The following is an 18,296-nucleotide window of genomic DNA, read 5'->3' as shown; positions in this document are numbered from 1 at the left end:
GCTACTCCAACCAGGCTTAAATAGCCTATTGAGGGCGCCCCCAGCCAGCCGAGTCAACCGCGTTGATAAGCTCCGCAACGCTCATTGCTTATCCGCCTGAGGGCGCCTCCAAGCTCCATGGAGGGCGCCCTTGCGCCTTGCTGTGGGGCTGTCGGCCAAGTCACCCGAGGTGCCTCCAAGCTCCATGGAGGGTGCCTCGGGACTGTTCATCCGAGGCTTTTCTTGTGCAATTTTCGTCCTGCAAGGCATGTTAGTCTATAAAGAAAGTATACCCTGCAAAACAAGATTAGTACAATAAAATAAGATAAATAGAAAGTTATTTTGACAGTCTTTGGACTATCCGGTTCTAACTTCGGATTTCAACTCTAGAAACCCTAGGTCGAACCGACGCCTACTGTTCCCTCATCGGGGAACGTGTCCTCATCTACTCTTCTCAGGAGAGTTTATCTGTTGTCAGATCAGTCCTCCAGACCTACTGGACTTTCTGCCTAGGGTTACCAGCCCCTGGGACCTAGGGTTACCACCCCTAGGGTTTTCCTCAACCTAGGGTTACCACCCTCTAGAGTTTTCCTTAGCCTAGGGTTACCACCCCTTAGGACATAGGGTTATCATCCCCTAGGGGTTTCCTCAGCTTAGGCTCACCACCCCCTAGGACTTAGAGTTTCCATCCCCTAGGATTTTCCTCATGCCTAACCGCAGCTAGAACTTTCCACCACCTAGGGTTACCACCCCTAGGACCTAGGGTTACCAGCCCATAGGATTTTCCTCATGGCTAACCACAGCTAGGACTTTCCACCACCTAGGGTTACCACCCCCTAGGACTTAGCGTTACCACCCCTTAGGATTTTTCACCTGCTTAGAATCCACTAGGACTTTTACCTAAACAACTTAGGACTTTCCTGCAAGCTCAATGAAGCTTATTAGATAATAAGACAATTTAACTTTGGACCCTTTGACATAATTAAAACACAGATTCGATCGTTGAATACTTCCCGCACCAACAATTTCAACTCCCGTCCAAGCCTATTTGTTTTTTTAAAAATATTCCCTAACCCTCAGCACTTTCCCTTGCCTTAGTTACGCTGTCCTTTCCACACTTTACGTCGTTGTCATTTTGCATTGTTGCCTCCCAACGACGTCGTTGCCTCATGATGGCGTCGGTCAGTGACGTTGTTATCCCGCACCACCACCACCTCGTTCGTCTCTCTCGCTCTATTATGCCTTCTTCACCTGAATGGAGATGGATGATGATGATATGGTGAAGAGGATCGAGAGCTCCAATCTCGATGACTCACGGTGGATTAGTACGAACAAAATCAGGAATACAGGATCATCACCCAAACTCTACATCTTCTATGCTTAGGGAAAAGTGATTTAGAAGCGGGACAACCAAAAAACAGTTTAAAAGGATTAGAAATTGCCTCAAAGGGTAGGCATAGCATGTATATATCACTATGACGGCTGATATTGTCTGAACAAATGATGGCTGACATTGTTCAAATAGTTCTAATGTGCTAAAGTTCTAAAAAAAAAAATTTTAAAAAAATTTTGCCCCCTCCTGGCACATGTAGCAGTAAAGTGTTCGCCAATTTATTTAAATATTCATAGTTCCAATCCCAACTACGGTGTAAGACTTTTTCCTCCAGTAAGATTAATAATCTGTCGAGAAAATAAATTGGACTATAAACAAGTAAATAAATTACTTGTATTATATTCACACTACAAAGACACTACAACACTTTTGAGGATCACTCACAATTTTAGAGAGGAAAAGAAAAGGAAGATGAAGAACAACTTTCAACTTGAAGACTCTATACTTTTATTTTTCGTTGGATGATAAAACAAGAATGCAGGGGGAGTATTTATAGTACTCACCATACAAGATACATAATTGATCAGAAAACTAAATTCTATCTACCAGGAAATTCTATCCCTATCCATTGGATGAGAGAAATACTCTCAACCATACATTTTAATTCTTATCAATTAAATTCTATCTATTGAATGAGAGAAATACTCTCAACCACACGTTCTAATTTCTATCTGTTAAATCTTATCCATTGAATGAGAAAGAATACTCCCATCTGTATTTTTATTTTTATCCGTTAACGAGTTGGTATTGATTTTCAACACTCCCCCTCAATACCAATCCTTTGTACTGTGCTGAGTTGATAACGAAACATCTTAAATTTATTGGCGTTTAATCCTTTTGAAAGCACGTCCACAACTTGATCATCTGTACTGATTTGTCTCATCTCAATTTCTCCTTGCAGAACTTTTTCTCTGATAAAATGATAATGAACTTCAACATGCTTAGTTCTTGCAAGAAAGATTGGATTTTCTGTCAAACGAATTGCTGATTGATTGTCACAATATACTGGAACTGCATAATCTACTGGTTGATGTAAATTATTCATTAGTTGTATTATCCATGTGCTCTCTTGAGCTGCCATTGCTGCTGTTCGATACTCAGCTTCAGTAGTTGACAATGATACAGTTGGTTGTCTCTTGCTGCACCACGAGATTGTTCCAGAACCAAGCTTGAATACATAACTAGTTGTTGATCTTCTTGTGTCACAATCTCCTGCATAGTCAGCATCGCAGTAGCCAACCAACTTGCAGTCTTCATCTCTTTTGTACAAAAGGTCATAATCAGTTGTGCTCTTTACATATCTTAATATTCGTCGAGCTACTTCCAAATGAGGCTTCTTTGGATTTTGCATATACCGACTTATCACACTGATTGCATAAGAAATATCAGGTCGAGTTAAGGTTAAGTAGATGAGTTTGCCTACCAATTGTTGATACATAGTTGCATCTTCTAAACTTTTCCCTTCATGTGCACATATTCTGATATTTGGCTCCATGGGTGTCGAAATCGGCTTGCATTCGAGCATTCCAAACTTTTTCAACAAGTCTTTGGAATATTTTTGTTGACAAAGAAATATTCCATTTTGTGTGCGATCAATCTCTAAACCAAGAAAGTGCTTAAGTTGCCCAAGTTCTTTCATTTGAAAGCGAACTGATAAATTCTCCTTTGTTTGAAGAATTTCTTCTTTGTCATCGCCTGTTATGACTAAGTCATCCACATATACTAACACGATAGTTAATTTTCCTTTATTTGTTTTGATAAATAAGCTGGAATCTGCAGATGTTACTAAATAACCACTTTGAGTTAGAAATTCAGCAATTTTACCATACCACGCCCTGGGTGCTTGTTTCAATCTGTAGAGTGCTTTTCATAGCTTACACACATATTCAGGATGATGTTGGTTCTGAAAACCTATTGGTTGGATCATATAAATTTCCCGATCCAATTCTCCATGAAGAAAAGCATTCTTCACATCCATCTGCCATAGATTCCAGTCTTTGTTGGCTGCAAGTGCAAGAAGGATTCGTACAGTTGTAAGTTTTGCCACTGGACTAAATGTTTCATCATAGTCTAGTCCATACTGTTGAGAGAAACCACGAGCTACCAATCGTGCCTTGTACCTCTCGATTGACCCATCTAGATGACGATTTATTTTGAAAACCTACTTGCAAGAAATGTTGGTGCAACATCTCTCAGGTCAAGGTTGACCCGGTTGACCAAGCTTGAGTCTTGATTTGGGTTTCGATGTTTGACAATACAAGGTTGATTGAAGAAGAGTCAAGTAGGTCAAGGATTGACCAGATACTTGACTGGGAAGTCCTAACTGGGATGTTAGGCAGAAGAGAAATCCTAGTGAGCGAAGCTAGGTGAAAGTCCTGGTGAGTGAAGCCAGGCAGAAGAGAAGTCCTGGTGAGTGAAGCCAGGCAGAAGAGAAATCCTAGTGAGTGAAGCTAGGTGAAAGTCCTGGTGAGTGAAGCCAGGCAGAAGAGAAGTCCTGGTGAGTGAAGCCAGGCAGAAAAGAAGTCCTAGTGAGTGAAGCTAGGCAGATTGGAAGTCCTGGTGAGTGAAGCCAGGCACGAGGGAAAATCCAGATGGGTCAAGGTTGACCAGACATCAGGTGAAAGTCCAAGTAGGTCAAAAGAGTGACCGGATACTTGGCATGATGAAGGAAAGTCCAAGTAGGTCAAAGGAATTGACCGGATACTTGGCAAGAGGAGAAAAGTCTAAGTAGATCAAAGGGATTGACCAGACACTTGATGGGGAGTCCTGGCAGGTCAAGGGAGTGACCAAATGCTAGGCAGGATGTACCAACAGGTCAAGGTTGATCAGTGGATCGATCCAGGCTTTTCCCAGCGCACAGAAAGCCTCTGGATCGATCAGTGGATCGATCCAGAGGTCCCAATCGATCAGTGAATCAATTGGGACGCTGTTGCTTCGCGCGATAAGCGCTGGATCGAACCGTGGATCGATCCAGGCATTTTTCTAGAGCACAGAGGCGCTCTAGATCGATCCGTGGATCGATCCAAAGCCTCCCCGATCGATTGGGAGCAATCCAATTGATCGGGATCAGACCGTTGGCGTCGATTTAAGCCGCAGGCGTTCATTTCCTTTGGCATCGCTTCCACGACAAACTTCAGATCTTCACCAGCTCCTCCACAACTCTCTCAACAAGCTCAGATCGCCAGTTCTTGAAGGATCTTGGAGGTTTCCAAGTCAAGAGGCGGATCAAAGCCAAGAAGAGAAGTTAGGGTTAGGGTTTTCTACGCTTATTGTAAGCTTGTGCTTGTAAGCTTGTGCTTGTATTCTTGTATCCCTTCCCTTTCTTTTGTACTGAGAGTCTTGTAGGGCTTCTCCGCCTTCGGTAGTTACCGAAAAAGAGGTTTTCATTAGTGGAGGGTGCGTGAGTAGGTGTGGATCCTTGGACTAGTCACCTCTTGTGAGGTGGATATCAAGTAAACCAACCTTGTTAGCGTTGTGTGTTTTGTTTCTTATATTTTCGTTGCACATCTTTGAAGAAACAAACAACGACGAGCATCTAGCACGCGACGAGCTATTCACCCCCCTCTAGCTACTTTTCGGTCCCAACAAGTGGTATCAGAGCAAGGTTGCTCTTCACCGGAATCATCATCGGAAGGGTCAAGCATAACAAGAAGAGCTAGAGGGTGAAGAAGTTGAAGCAAAATTATCAAAGTCAAAGAAATTCAAAAGCTCAACTTCTACAATGGAATTCCGAGATGGGCTCGGATTCGACACAAGGGTGGCTCCACCATACACTTCCACGAGCTTCGATTCTTGGAAATCAAGAATCGAAAATTTTCTTATGATGGAGATAGAGCAATGGTTTGCTCTTATGGAAGGCTTCAAGACTCCAACAAACTCAAAGGGCAAAGTTCTCAAGAGGAGCAAGTGAAGCCAAGAGCAAGTCCAAAGGTGTGAGGCCAATGATACAGTGACCAAACTTTTGGTCAATTTATTGCCAAGCACCATCCTTTGCAAAATTGGAGAATTTGAAGATGCAAAGGAATTATGGAGTAAATTGGCCAAGCTTCATGAAGAGATCCCCTCCACTGTACAAGAGCAAGAAGAATCCAGAGAGGGTGACTCTTTGGAGCAAGACCAAGAGGAGGACTCCGAGGTTGAGAGATGCTCAACCTCCGAAGAAGAAGTCCAAGAAGAAGCTTCATCTTCAAGGGAGTGCAATGAAGAGAACAAGGAGGGAGCATACTCCTTGTTCCATGTACAAGATGATGAAGCCTCCACCTCTAGGATTGAGGGAGAGCAATCCTTTGTGACGCCGGATCAAGAAGAAGAAGAAGCTTCTACATCCGGGACAAGAGAAGAAGAGGATGAAGTAACTTCCACCTCCACAAGTCAAGCTAAATCAATGGGAGGACAATCATTTGCGGATCAAGAGGAAGTCTCTACCTCCGAATCCAAAGGAGAAAGTGTCAACCCTACACATAAAGGTATAAATGTTTCAATTAAAAATAAAAATCATATAATATGCTTTGAGTGTAGGGAAAGTGGGCACTACAAGAGCAAGTGTCCCAACTTGGCCAAGAAGAAGGGTCAAGTGACACAAAAGGGCAAGGAGAAGCCCAAAGAGACCACCCCCGAGACAAAGAAGAGCAAGGAGCACATTGTGTGCTTCTTGTGTCAATAAAAAGGGCATTACCGAAGTCAATGCTCCAAGGGGAAGAAGATGGTCAAGGCTCAAGGAGGCACTAGTCAAGGGGGAGCCTCCAAGGTAAAGAAGAAGGTAACATTTATTGAGCCTACCCCTTTACATTATAGTAAAAAGCATGATAGTTCTAATTGTTATCATCTTAATGCAATTTACCATAAGAATAGAAAGCATGAGGGCGTTAAGGAAAAGCATGTGGCCCTACATACCAAGACTACCCAACCTAAGGTTAGGAAGGTAGATAAAAATTTGGGCAAGAACACTAAGGATAATAGATACAAGCCCAAGAATAAAAATGCTCATGGATCAAATGAAAAATCAAATCTAAGGACTTAGTGAGGGAAAATCAAGTCTTGAGGTCAAGACAAGATTGGAAAATATCCTATTAGGGCAAAATGAGCATAACCTAGGTTTAGGGGTACAAAAGTCATCCAATGGCCATAGAGATTTGGGATACAAACCCAAAGCTAAAAAGGATGTACCTAGTTATCATAGGGTTCCATATAGTTATGGAACAAACCCTAAGTCTAGAGGTCAAGTCAAGGATACAAGGGAAGATATCCCTAGAAGTATCTTTGCAACCAAAGTGACTAAGACTTCTAAGAAGTCTAAGAAAGTCACTAACAAGGTCACAAGGGAGGCTATCCCTAGAGTTGACCTAGAAAATATGACCAAGGCTTCTAAGAAGCCCAACAAGGTCACTAGGAAGGTATCTAGGGAAGTTATCCCTAGTGAGTACCTAGAGCATCCAAGGAGTACCAATAGGTGCTGGGTTCCTAGGAGCATCTTCTCTACCCCATAGATGGGTTAGAGAGTGTCAACTCCGATTAGAAGGGTAGTTAACTCAACTTTGAGGAAATTGACACTCAAGGAGCATTTTCAAGGTTTTTGTTACCTTAAAATGAAATGGAATTATTATTTACTCCTTGAAAGAGTAAAATGTGCCTAATGACGGAAAAATTGATTTTATCTTAAAATGACATAAATTGGGAAAACCTAGAGAAATACCAAGTTGGGATTTTGGTATTCTCTTAGAAATTTAAGGCAATCCGGGCCTTGATTTATGTGATTGTTCTTGAGGAAAAATGGAATGTGCCAATATTTGAGGATATGCTTAATTTTTAAGTGGCATAAACAAATCAAGAGAAATAGAAATGTCAATTTAGGTTTTGGCATTTCTTTGAAGCACTTAGGGCAATCTAGGTTTAACGTGTTAAGATAAAACAAGTGGTGTATTTTGAGTTAGCTAAATAATTAAGGATACTTAGATAAGTAATCTAGGTATATTTTATTTATGCTAAACCTTGCCATGATTGTTTGCCCATTATATGTCATGACATCATGTTTTAGTTTTGTATTTTGCATTCATGACTTATTATGAAAAATACAAAAATACCATGTCATGACATTCATACATCATGTAGTTATAGGATATTTTCTTTTGAAAATTATCTCCTTTTGATGTATGCCATAACATAATCATGCATCATGTTTATTTCCTTAAAATTAAGGACAAATGTTTTTACCAACAAGTGGTATAAACAAATGGCATTTATAAACAAGTGGAATCAACAAGTTACATCCTAGGTGGATGTCTAATATCTCTAAAATGCCTAGATAGATATGCATGATCCCTAGAATAGGGCAAAACCAAAATCTCACATCTCACAAGGACTATAAGGTGACTTGTATGTGTTTTAGTGCACATTAGATACAAGTGAGATGTTAGGAAGATGAACAAAACTCAAGATGTTGATTTAGTGCATTCTTTTGAGTTTTAGGTTCATCAAAACACATAGTTATGTGTTTTCCCATCATTGGGAAAGCTAATGTACAAGTCATGTGCATTAAGCCCAAGGAATGTGATGGGATATTGGTTTTGAAAATTATTTTAAAATGCTTTTGGAAAACCTTGGTGAAGGCTAGCTTTTGACAGTAATCACCATTGAATAGTTAGACACAAACTTGAAGAAAACGCTAAAGTTTTTAGCAAGTTTTCAAGCATGTGTCAATCTTTGAAAAAAATATGATGTATTTTCATAGAAAACTATTTTTCCATGATAAAGTATGCCCTAAATAATGTCTACACGAAATTTCATGATTTTTGAAATTTTGTAGAATTCTCTAGGGATTTCTGAAGTTGGCTGAATTTGAAATTCAGCAACTATCAGAGCTCCGATCGATCCATGAATCGATTGGAGTGCCTGAATCGATCAGTGGATCGATTCAGAAGGCAATTCTCGCGAGCAGAAGCTCGCTAGATCGATCAGCCGATCGATCTACACATCCTGAATCGATCAGTGGATCGATTCAGAAAGGTTCAATCGATTGGAACCCAACTCCAATCGATCCAAGTTGCTGATTTTGGCTGGGAAGGCCTAATTTCAGCATTTTGAACATATGTTAGTCTATGTAACCATTCCAAACCCCTCAAAATATATTTGTATACATAAAAAGGGAGTTTTCATGTTGAAAACAAGGATGGATTGGTTAAGGAAGACTATATTGAAGTTAGGTTGAGGTTTGTTTCAAAGTTTTGAATATTTGAACCTCACAACTTCAAAATTTGGGTTTCCTAAAGGTTTAGGGATTCCAAGTCATTGTTGGTGCAATGACAGAAGTTACCACCATGTCTTTAGGGGGAGGGACTCTTTAAAGACATGAACACTATTTTTCATGAACCTTGGAAGGTGGTTAACCTTCTTTTCAGAAAATGCTCAAGGTTGAGCGTTTGAACTTTAATGGGGATTGGATATCCTCATTGTTCAAGTGGTTTAAGTTAGAAATGCTCTAGGATGGGCATTTGACTACATTAATGGGAGAATGTAGGGTTACAGATAATGAAGGGTATGGGACTTTCATTGTCATGATGATCACACCGAGTGAAGTTGTGAACAACGATGAGCAACTCTTCAGGGGGAGAGTTTTCAACAAGTGGATTTGTTGATGTGTGCCCAAGAATGGGGCATGGTTTGATGTGTGCCAATAGGGGGAGAATGAAAGGACTTATGAAAGGGGGTAAGTTAGGCTTTCATTATCTAGGAGGGAGTTTGCCCTCTTAGGGGGAGAATGAAGAGCTTAACTTATGCTTCCATTACCTAGTGGCATGAAGAAGGTTTAGGCTATGGGATTAGCCTAACTTACATGTGGTATTGTAAGTGTTATTGTGGTATTGTCAAACATCAAAAAGGGGGAGATTGTTGGTGCAACATCTCTCAGGTCAAGGTTGACCTGGTTGATCAAGCTTGAGTCTTGGTTTGGGTTTCGATGTTTGACAATACAAGGTTGATTGAAGAAGAGTCAAGTAGGTCAAGGATTGACCGGATACTTGACTGGGAAGTCCTAACTGGGATGTTAGGCAGAAGAGAAATCCTAGTGAGTGAAGCTAGGTGAAAGTCCTGGTGAGTGAAGCCAGGCAGAAGAGAAGTCCTAGTGAGTGAAGCCAGGCAGAAAAGAAGTCCTAGTGAGTGAAGCTAGGCAGATTGGAAGTCCTGGTAAGTGAAGCCAGGCACGAGGGAAAATCCAGATGGGTCAAGGTTGACCAGACATCAGGTGAAAGTCCAAGTAGGTCAAGAGAGTGACCGGATACTTGGCATGATGAAGAAAAGTCCAAGTAGGTCAAAGGAATTGACCGGATACTTGGCAAGAGGAGAAAAGTCCAAGTAGGTCAAAGGGATTGACCGGACACTTGATGGGGAGTCCTGGCAGGTCAAGGGAGTGACCAAATGCTAGGCACGATGTACCAACAGGTCAAGGTTGACCGGATGTTGGTTTGAGAGGCTTGGGACTTGGTTTTGGACAAAAAATCAGGAGCTGGATCGATCAGTGGATCGATCCAGGCTTTTCCCAGCGCACAGAAAGCCTCTGGATCGATCAGTGGATCGATCCAGAGGTCCCAATCGATCAGTGAATCGATTGGGACGCTGCTGCTTCGCGCGATAAGCACTGGATCGAACCGTGGATCGATCCAGGCGTTCTTCCAGAGCACAGAGGTACTCTGGATCGATCCGTGGATCGATCCAAAGCCTCCCCGATCGATTGGGAGCAATCCAATCGATCGGAATCAGACCGTTGGCGTCGATTTAAGCCGCAGGCGTTCATTTCCTTCGGCATCGCTTCCACGACAAACTTCAGATCTTCACCAGCTCCTCCACAACTCTCTCAACAAGCTCAGATCGCCAGTTCTTGAAGGATCTTGGAGGTTTCCAAGTCAAGAGGCGGATCAAAGCCAAGAAGAGAAGTTAGGGTTAGGGTTTTCTACGCTTATTGTAAGCTTGTGCTTGTAAGCTTGTGCTTGTATTCTTGTATCCCTTCCCTTTCTTTTGTACTGAGAGTCTTGTAGGGCTTCTCCGCCTTCGGTAGTTACCGAAAATGAGGTTTTCATTAGTGGAGGGTGCGTGAGTAGGTGTGGATCCTTGGACTAGTCACCTCTTGTGAGGTGGATACCAAGTAAACCAACCTTGTTAGCGTTGTGTGTTTTGTTTCTTGTATTTCCGCTGCACATCTTTGAAGAAACAAGCAACGACGAGCATCTAGCACGCGACGAGCTATTCACCCCCCCCCCTCTAGCTACTTTTCGGTCCCAACAAGAAATGGGTTTCACATCTCTTGGTTTTGGTATGAGATCCCAAGTTTGATTTTGCTGCAGTGCATCAATCTCTTCTTTCATAGCTATCACCCACTTAGGACTTTGCGACTCTTCTTCAAATGTCTCAGGCTCTGTTGCTTCTTCAACTATGGTTGCATTGCCATATTTTGGATTTGACCTTCGTGTTCTGTTTGACCTTTGGAGTTGAGATTGTGGAGTTGATTCTTCCATTTCACTAGGTCTCTCTTCTTCATTTGGTTGTTGATATATGTCGATTTGCCAAGGACTCTGAGCCACTCCTTGTTCAATATCATTGTCATTTGGATCTCCTGATTCATCTGAACTTGGTTGAAGTTGAACAATATGCTCTCCCATCTTTTGTTGCAATTTGTCTTCAAGGTCTTTAGAATCTGACAATACCTCCTTAACGGGATTCCACCAAGAAGATGCTTCATCAAACACTACATTTCGTGAAGTGTAACATCTTCCACTTGTTGGATCGCAACATTTCCACCCCTTTCGTTGGCTATCATATCCCAAAAAGATACATCTAATAGCTTTCTTGTCGAACTTGGTTCGTATGTGATCAGAAACAAATACATAACATACTCAACCAAATACTCGAAGGTAGCTAACTATAGGTTTTATGTTCCATAATTTCTCAAAAGGTGAAATGAATTCTAACCTTGGCTGAGGAAGTTTGTTAATGACAAAAGCTGCAGTCCTCATTGCTTCAGCCCAAAACCGTCCAAGTACATTCTTGTCGTGCAATATACTCCGACAAACTTCTGCAAGATGTCGGTTCTTTATTTCTGCTACACCATTCTGCTGTGGTGTGTTGGCACATGTGTACTGATGGTATATTCGACTTTCTCTTAAGTATTGGGAGAACTCTCTTGAGCTATATTCTCCCTCGTTGTCTGTGCGTAGACAATAGATCTTTGTTCCCAATTCTCCTTCGACTGACTGTTTGAAGTCTCTAAACTTGGAAAATGTATCAGATTTTTCTTTCATAAATAAGATCCAGACATACCTTGAGAAGTCATCAATGAATGTCACCATGTACAGCATACCGCCGATTGATGGTTGCTTAACGGGTCCGAATACATCAGAGTGGACTAACTCTAATGGTTCCTTTGCTTTAAACTTTGACTCTTGATATGGTAATTGGTGTACTTTACCATATTGACATCCTGCACATACCGCGTCTATTCGTATGTCTAGTTGAGGAAGCCCCTTAAGCATTGACTTCTTCATCATCATGTTTAACTTGGAATAGTTAACATGACCTAATCTCATATGCCATATGTCTGATGTTTCACTTTTCCTTGTCTTGTCTATATATGCAGACTCTGCTGACATCACGTAAACCGACTCTAGTCGTTGCCCTTCCATTATCGGTGTTTCTGATATTTTGAGATTTTGAGATTTTGATATACCTTTACATCTTCAGGACCAAATAGAACATAGTGACCTGATGATGTTAGTTGAGACACAGATAATAAATTTCTCTTCATTCCTGGGACATGATAGACATCTTGAAGTGACACCTGATTAGAATTATATCGAGGCGTAATTATTGTCTTACCAATGTGAGATATTGGTAACCTTGAGTTGTTGACTGTCACCACCATACGAGCTCCCTTATATTCGGACAAGTTTTGTAGCTTTTCTTTATCACCTGTCATGTGATTTGAGCAGCCTGAATCTACGATCCAATCATTTTTGTAGTTAATCTTGTCTGACATTGTTGTAAAAGCTACTTCATTTTCCTCTACAACGAACAAGGCTTCAACATCCCAGTCATCTTTTCTATTCTCCTTAGGATTGGAGGTAGCAGTATTACTCTGAACAAACTTTTTCTTGGCCCAACAATCTTTTGCCATGTGGCCCACCTTCCCACAGTTATAACACTTGCCAATAAACTTTCTATTATTGGCATGATTCTGTGGGGCTCTTCTTGGATGATGACCTTCATTGCCTTGATAATTCTTTACTTTGCCACCATCCTTTTTAGATCCATCACCAGCATGTCGTTTGAAGTTGCCCTTACTTTTATTGGTGTAGAGCGCTTCCTCCTCACCCTTTAGCGAGACTTCTCCCATTTGCTTAGCCATAACTTCTTGGCCTGTAAGTAAATTTTTAAACTCAAGAAGTGATGCTTGTGTTGGCCATCCTTGTATAGCAGCAACCAATCCTCCAATCCTCGATATTCTGGTTTCAAATCATGGATAATTATTCTCTTTATCCTGGTTTCCCCAATAGGAGCTTCTGGATCTAATTATGAAATTTCGCGACATATCGACTTTACCTTGTGAAAGTATTGGGCAATCGTTTTGTCACGTTCCCCTATTGCTAGTAGCTCATTCTCCAGGAGTTGCAATCTTGCATCATTCTTCTTTGAAAAGAGTGTAGCAAAGGTATCCCATACTTCCTTTGGTGTTTTGACATCTCGGATGTGCTCCAACATTTCTTCTTCAATTGTGATTTTTAAAGCAAACATTGCTTTACCTGCTCTGATCCTCCATTTTCGCAAGATGCCATTAGCATCTTCTGCTGGTTGCATGACTTCACTACCACCAACAAACTCCCAAAGATCCTGACCTTGTAGGTAGGACTCCATACATGTTGTCCACGTGTTATAGTTTTTGTTGTTGAGTTTCTTGACTCCTCCTACTATTTGAAGGTTGCCCATCGTGTCGAAAAGATTTTGATTATACCGAACAAGTTTGATGAACAACCTTGTACAATATAAACCTCCTCACGATTCAAGATAACTCCATCAAGAACAATCCTTGATCATTCAGCTCTGATACCAATTGTCGAGAAAACAAATTGGAGTATAAACAAGTAAATAAATTACTTGTATTATATTCACACTACAAAGACACTACAACGCTTTTGAGGATCACTCACAATTTTAGAGAGGAAAAGAAAAGGAAGATGAAGAACAACTTTCAACTTGAAGACTCTATACTTTTATTTTTCGTTGGATGATAAAACAAGAATACAGAGGGAGTATTTATAGTACTCACCATACAAGATACATAGTTGATCAGAAAACTAAATTCTATCTACCAGGAAATTTTATCCCTATCCATTGGATGAGAGAAATACTCTCAACCATACATTTTAATTATTATCAATTAAATTCTATCTATTGAATGAGAGAAATACTCTCAACCACACGTTCTAATTTCTATCTGTTAAATCTTATCCATTGAATGAGAAAGAATACTTCCATCTATATTTTTATTTTTATCCGTTAACGAGTTGGTATTGATTTTCAACATAATCTAGGACATTGATTGTTGTGTGTAGTGTTGCCTCTCACTTTCAGATTTATCATATGGATAAATCAAGGGAAAGGTTTAGATACCAGGAATATTAAAAAAAAATTAGAGGAATAGAGCTTTCGATGGTGATGCTGATGGAGAACATACTCAATTCAATTTATAATTTGTAAATGTCTTGAGGTTTGGTTGTGCATCCCCTAAAGCGAGGGAATTGAGTAAACCGACCCTTCTAAGGTTGAGTAGGAGGAAGGTAAGTGTGCTTGTCATGACAACTGATACGATATAAATTTATAATTAATACACAGTCTCAGTCACATTGCATATAGTTGCTAGCGTAAGTATTAATACACAGTCTCAGTCACATTGCATATAGTTGTAGCGTAACCACGAGATATTGGAGTCGACGTGTGTAGATATAATTTCTACTCCAAGATGGTTTTTTCTTGCTAGTCTCCATATACCTTATGCCTGATTTAATTTACGAAAGTAGATACTATAAAAAATAAAATTAACTTTAATTTCATCTCTACTCCTATTATATTGCTTGTCCTTTTATTCAGAATTGATTTTTAGTTTATTTGTTTCTTATTCTAGATCTATGAAAAATTAAATTATCTAATTAATTATGCTAATTAATAAAATAGAAAATTAATTCTATCATAAAATTTTAGCTCCAAGTTCACAAAAGGAGTTGCGCTAGCATTAATATGAATTACCAAAATAATAGATGCAACTTAGAGTTTCTAACACCAAATTTTGAAAAGAGCGCATTAGTACTATAGATATTAAATTGACGAGATAATAAATAAAACATTTTCATTATATAACTTTGGCTTCACCCTCTAAGAGCTACGTAATTACTTATAATTTAAAGCTTTAGCCCCGCTCTTTAAGAATTATATCATTACTTATAGTTTAGAATTTTGCCCTGCTCTCTAAAAAAGTTGTGTGACTATTTATAGTTTAGAGCTTTGATTTCATACTCTAAGAATTGTGTAATTACTTGCAATTTAGAGTTTCGACTTTGCTTTTAGAAGAGTTGTGTGTATATGATGTATTTTAATGAGTTGATTGCGGGTCATTCACTTTTATATATAATACATTATCATTGGATGGATTATGGGTTACTCATCCTATTCCATGTGAGATACTTTTATGTGAATTACAGGTCATTCACCTAATATATGTATATGTGCATACACATGATGTATTTCAAATTTGATAGATTATGGGTCGTTCATCCTATGTATATACAATACATATATCTTACTAGTTGTATTATGGATCGTTCAACCTTTATATATATTATGATGTATCTCGCATTAAGCGAAATGTAGATCGTTTACCGTCCCCTTCAATTGGTCTTTTTTCACGAAAAACAGACATGAGATAAGAAATCAAGTCTTTCCCTAAGATTTCGAATAGTTGTCCCGAATTCAAGTTGATTATGTTTCAATTCTTCCTTGAAGAAAGACAATCAAACAATTCTCAATCATGGTCCTTGCGGATCAGATCATCCGTATAGGATAAAAAAAAAGAAACTTTAGATATTTGTTATCTTTCTCTTTGAATGATATCTCAATTCCTGCTATGGTTTCATTAGATATCTTATAACTAGAATCTTTTTTTTTTTCGATCCGCTTCCCCCACCTCCACCACCATGAACTCCGGTTAGATTCAGACATCTTTAATTACAGCAACAATAATGTCACCAATATGTATGAGCATATCTATAATTACTAGGTCCTATGATTCGAATACACATCAATTCTCAGGCTCTATAATTATCTACTACATTCAAAAGGGTTAGAGTTTGAATCATATCATTTTATTGGAATCTTATTTTAATGGAAAGGATGAAGGAAAGAAAAAAAGAAATATTTTCTGTTTAAAAATAAATAAACTTGCAGTTGTTTTTTCATCTTCAATATACCATTTAATTCTACATCTCCATCATGACAAATTTAGTTTGTATAGGCATTTTGGACGTAGCTAGTGAATATATATAAATAGAGATAGATACACAAGAATGATAGTCTGTATACCTTTATGTGAGCGGCTGTGGGCGACGTCTGACGTGGGCGATTTGACGTTGCCAAAATCTCTTTTTTTTAATCCCTCTCTTATCTGCATACAACAACTCTCTTCTCTTTTCTTTGATTGCATGCAAGGTGTTGTTGGTTTCTACAAACCATGCACCATGGTGGTGCTGGTTTGTAGAAACCATCACTTGGGTTGTAAACCAAAACCATCTTGGTATTGGTTTTTACAAACCAGCACCACCTTGGTGTTGACACCTCCAAACCAACATCATCTGTGTTGGTTAATTTGTAGAAACCAGCACCAAGGTAGTGTTGGTTTGTAGAAACTAGTACTAATTAGGTGGTGTTGGTTTACAAACCAAGTGTTGGTTTCTACAAACTAGCACCAGTTGGTGTTGGTGTTGGTTAGGTGGTTGCAACACCACCTTGGTACTGATTTGTAGAAAGTGGTACTATCTTGTATGCAATCAAAGGAGAGAAAATACTAGTTGTCAAGATGAACATCCATGTGCATTTCCTGATTTATCTAGGTTGTCAATGGAAAACTTCTGTGAGATTGGATCAGTTGCCCCAGGTTCGATGTTACCTGGTTCATTATTTTTGTCGCCACTAGGGGTGAGCAGTCAACCTGCCAAATCGACCAACCCGCTCATATCGACCCAAACCAAACCGAAAAAAATCCCGTCGGATGTAGGGTCGGATGTAAAGTTATGATATTGTATTATTTGATCTAATAGTGTCGGATAGTTTTTTACCCCTATAACTGAACCAACCTGATTCGCGATCACCCCTACTTGTAGCAGCTACTGTCGATAAGCTGCTACACATTGTAGCAGTTACTGTCGATTACTGCTACAACGTGTAATGAATAATGCTTATTATCATTTTAAAAAATATTTTTTTAATTATATTTATATTTATATTTTATATTTCATTGGATATAGGGTTGGATATCTAAATAACCGATATTCTGTCAGATATCTGATATATAAGAACCATCGGATATGGGGCCGGATGTAGTGTCCTGATATTGTATTATCTGATCTAGTAGGGCAAGATAGTTTTTTACCCCAATAACCGAACCAACTTGATCCGTGATCACCCCTAGCCTCCATGGACATAGCTAAGGTGGTATGTGGATGGATGTTTGCCACTTGAGGTCAAGGGGTCGAATCTTGAGGGGCTGGGTGGGTGTAATTAATCCCCGCACCCCGTGTAACTCATCCCTACATCCACTTGCCTACTTAGTCACCGTAATTTACCTCCTCCGTATTGGTACTAGGATAAGTTGGCGGGGACGATGGGGTGAGCGCTTCGTCTTTTGCCACTAATTGAGAGAGAAGAGAGTTATTGCATGTAGATGAGAGAAGAATTAAAAAAAAAAATACATTTCGGTCATGTCAGATCGCTCATGTCAAACGTTGCCTACAATAGCTCACATAAAGATGTGCAAGTTATCATTCTTTTTATATATATATAATTTTGATAGCATGCACACACACCCTTGACAACTCCCGTGCGTGATTGAGTGCTCTGGGTGCCCAAAGTTGGCTACTCTCAAGCGCTTAGATCACTTTTGGACATCGCGTGCATTTAGTAGTGTACGGGAGTTGTTGATGGACAGATGTGTGGGCTATCAACCCTATATATATAAAATGCATCCTTTGTTAGATACATTAAAGATCGTGTTAAAAATACTAGTAAGAGAATAAAACAAATGAAAAATGATAAAATTATTTAAGAGAAATTGTGATAAAAGATTAACAACGTTAAATACAGAAAATTATGACTTTTACTATTTGTTATTCTTTGGACTAATGAGATGTTTCATTTTACATATTTTTGCTTATATTTGAAGTTTTTACCTTCAAATTAATCGCTAAGATATGTGCATAATATTAATGGAGTTTTTTCAAAGTTCTGTATGTAGTCAATTTAGGACGTTATTTAGTTCAGGCGTGGAAAGCTAAGCTAATTTCATGCAGGGAGGGCGTGACAGGAATGGATCCATTGAATCAGCAGTCGTTTTATAAATTTTGAAGTATTTTGAAAATTTAAATGCACCCTTTTAAAAATTACTGTTATATATATATATATATATATATATATATATATATATATATAGTACTGCCCAGATTATGCAGCGGTAGAGACGCACTATCATTTCGATTCTTATCGGTCATTTTCAAAATTAATTAATTTTAAAAAATCGAATATATGAATTATAAAAAAAATAATAGCAGACCGATGACGGAACTAAGACTGATAATGCGACTCTAAAAGTGCCTCAGATTTTCAATGCTTTGTTTGACTT

This window comes from Zingiber officinale, chromosome 3A, assembly GCF_018446385.1.
Source record: "Zingiber officinale cultivar Zhangliang chromosome 3A, Zo_v1.1, whole genome shotgun sequence".
Lineage (NCBI taxonomy): Eukaryota > Viridiplantae > Streptophyta > Magnoliopsida > Zingiberales > Zingiberaceae > Zingiber > Zingiber officinale.
Note: the sequence above shows the minus strand (reverse complement) of the source record.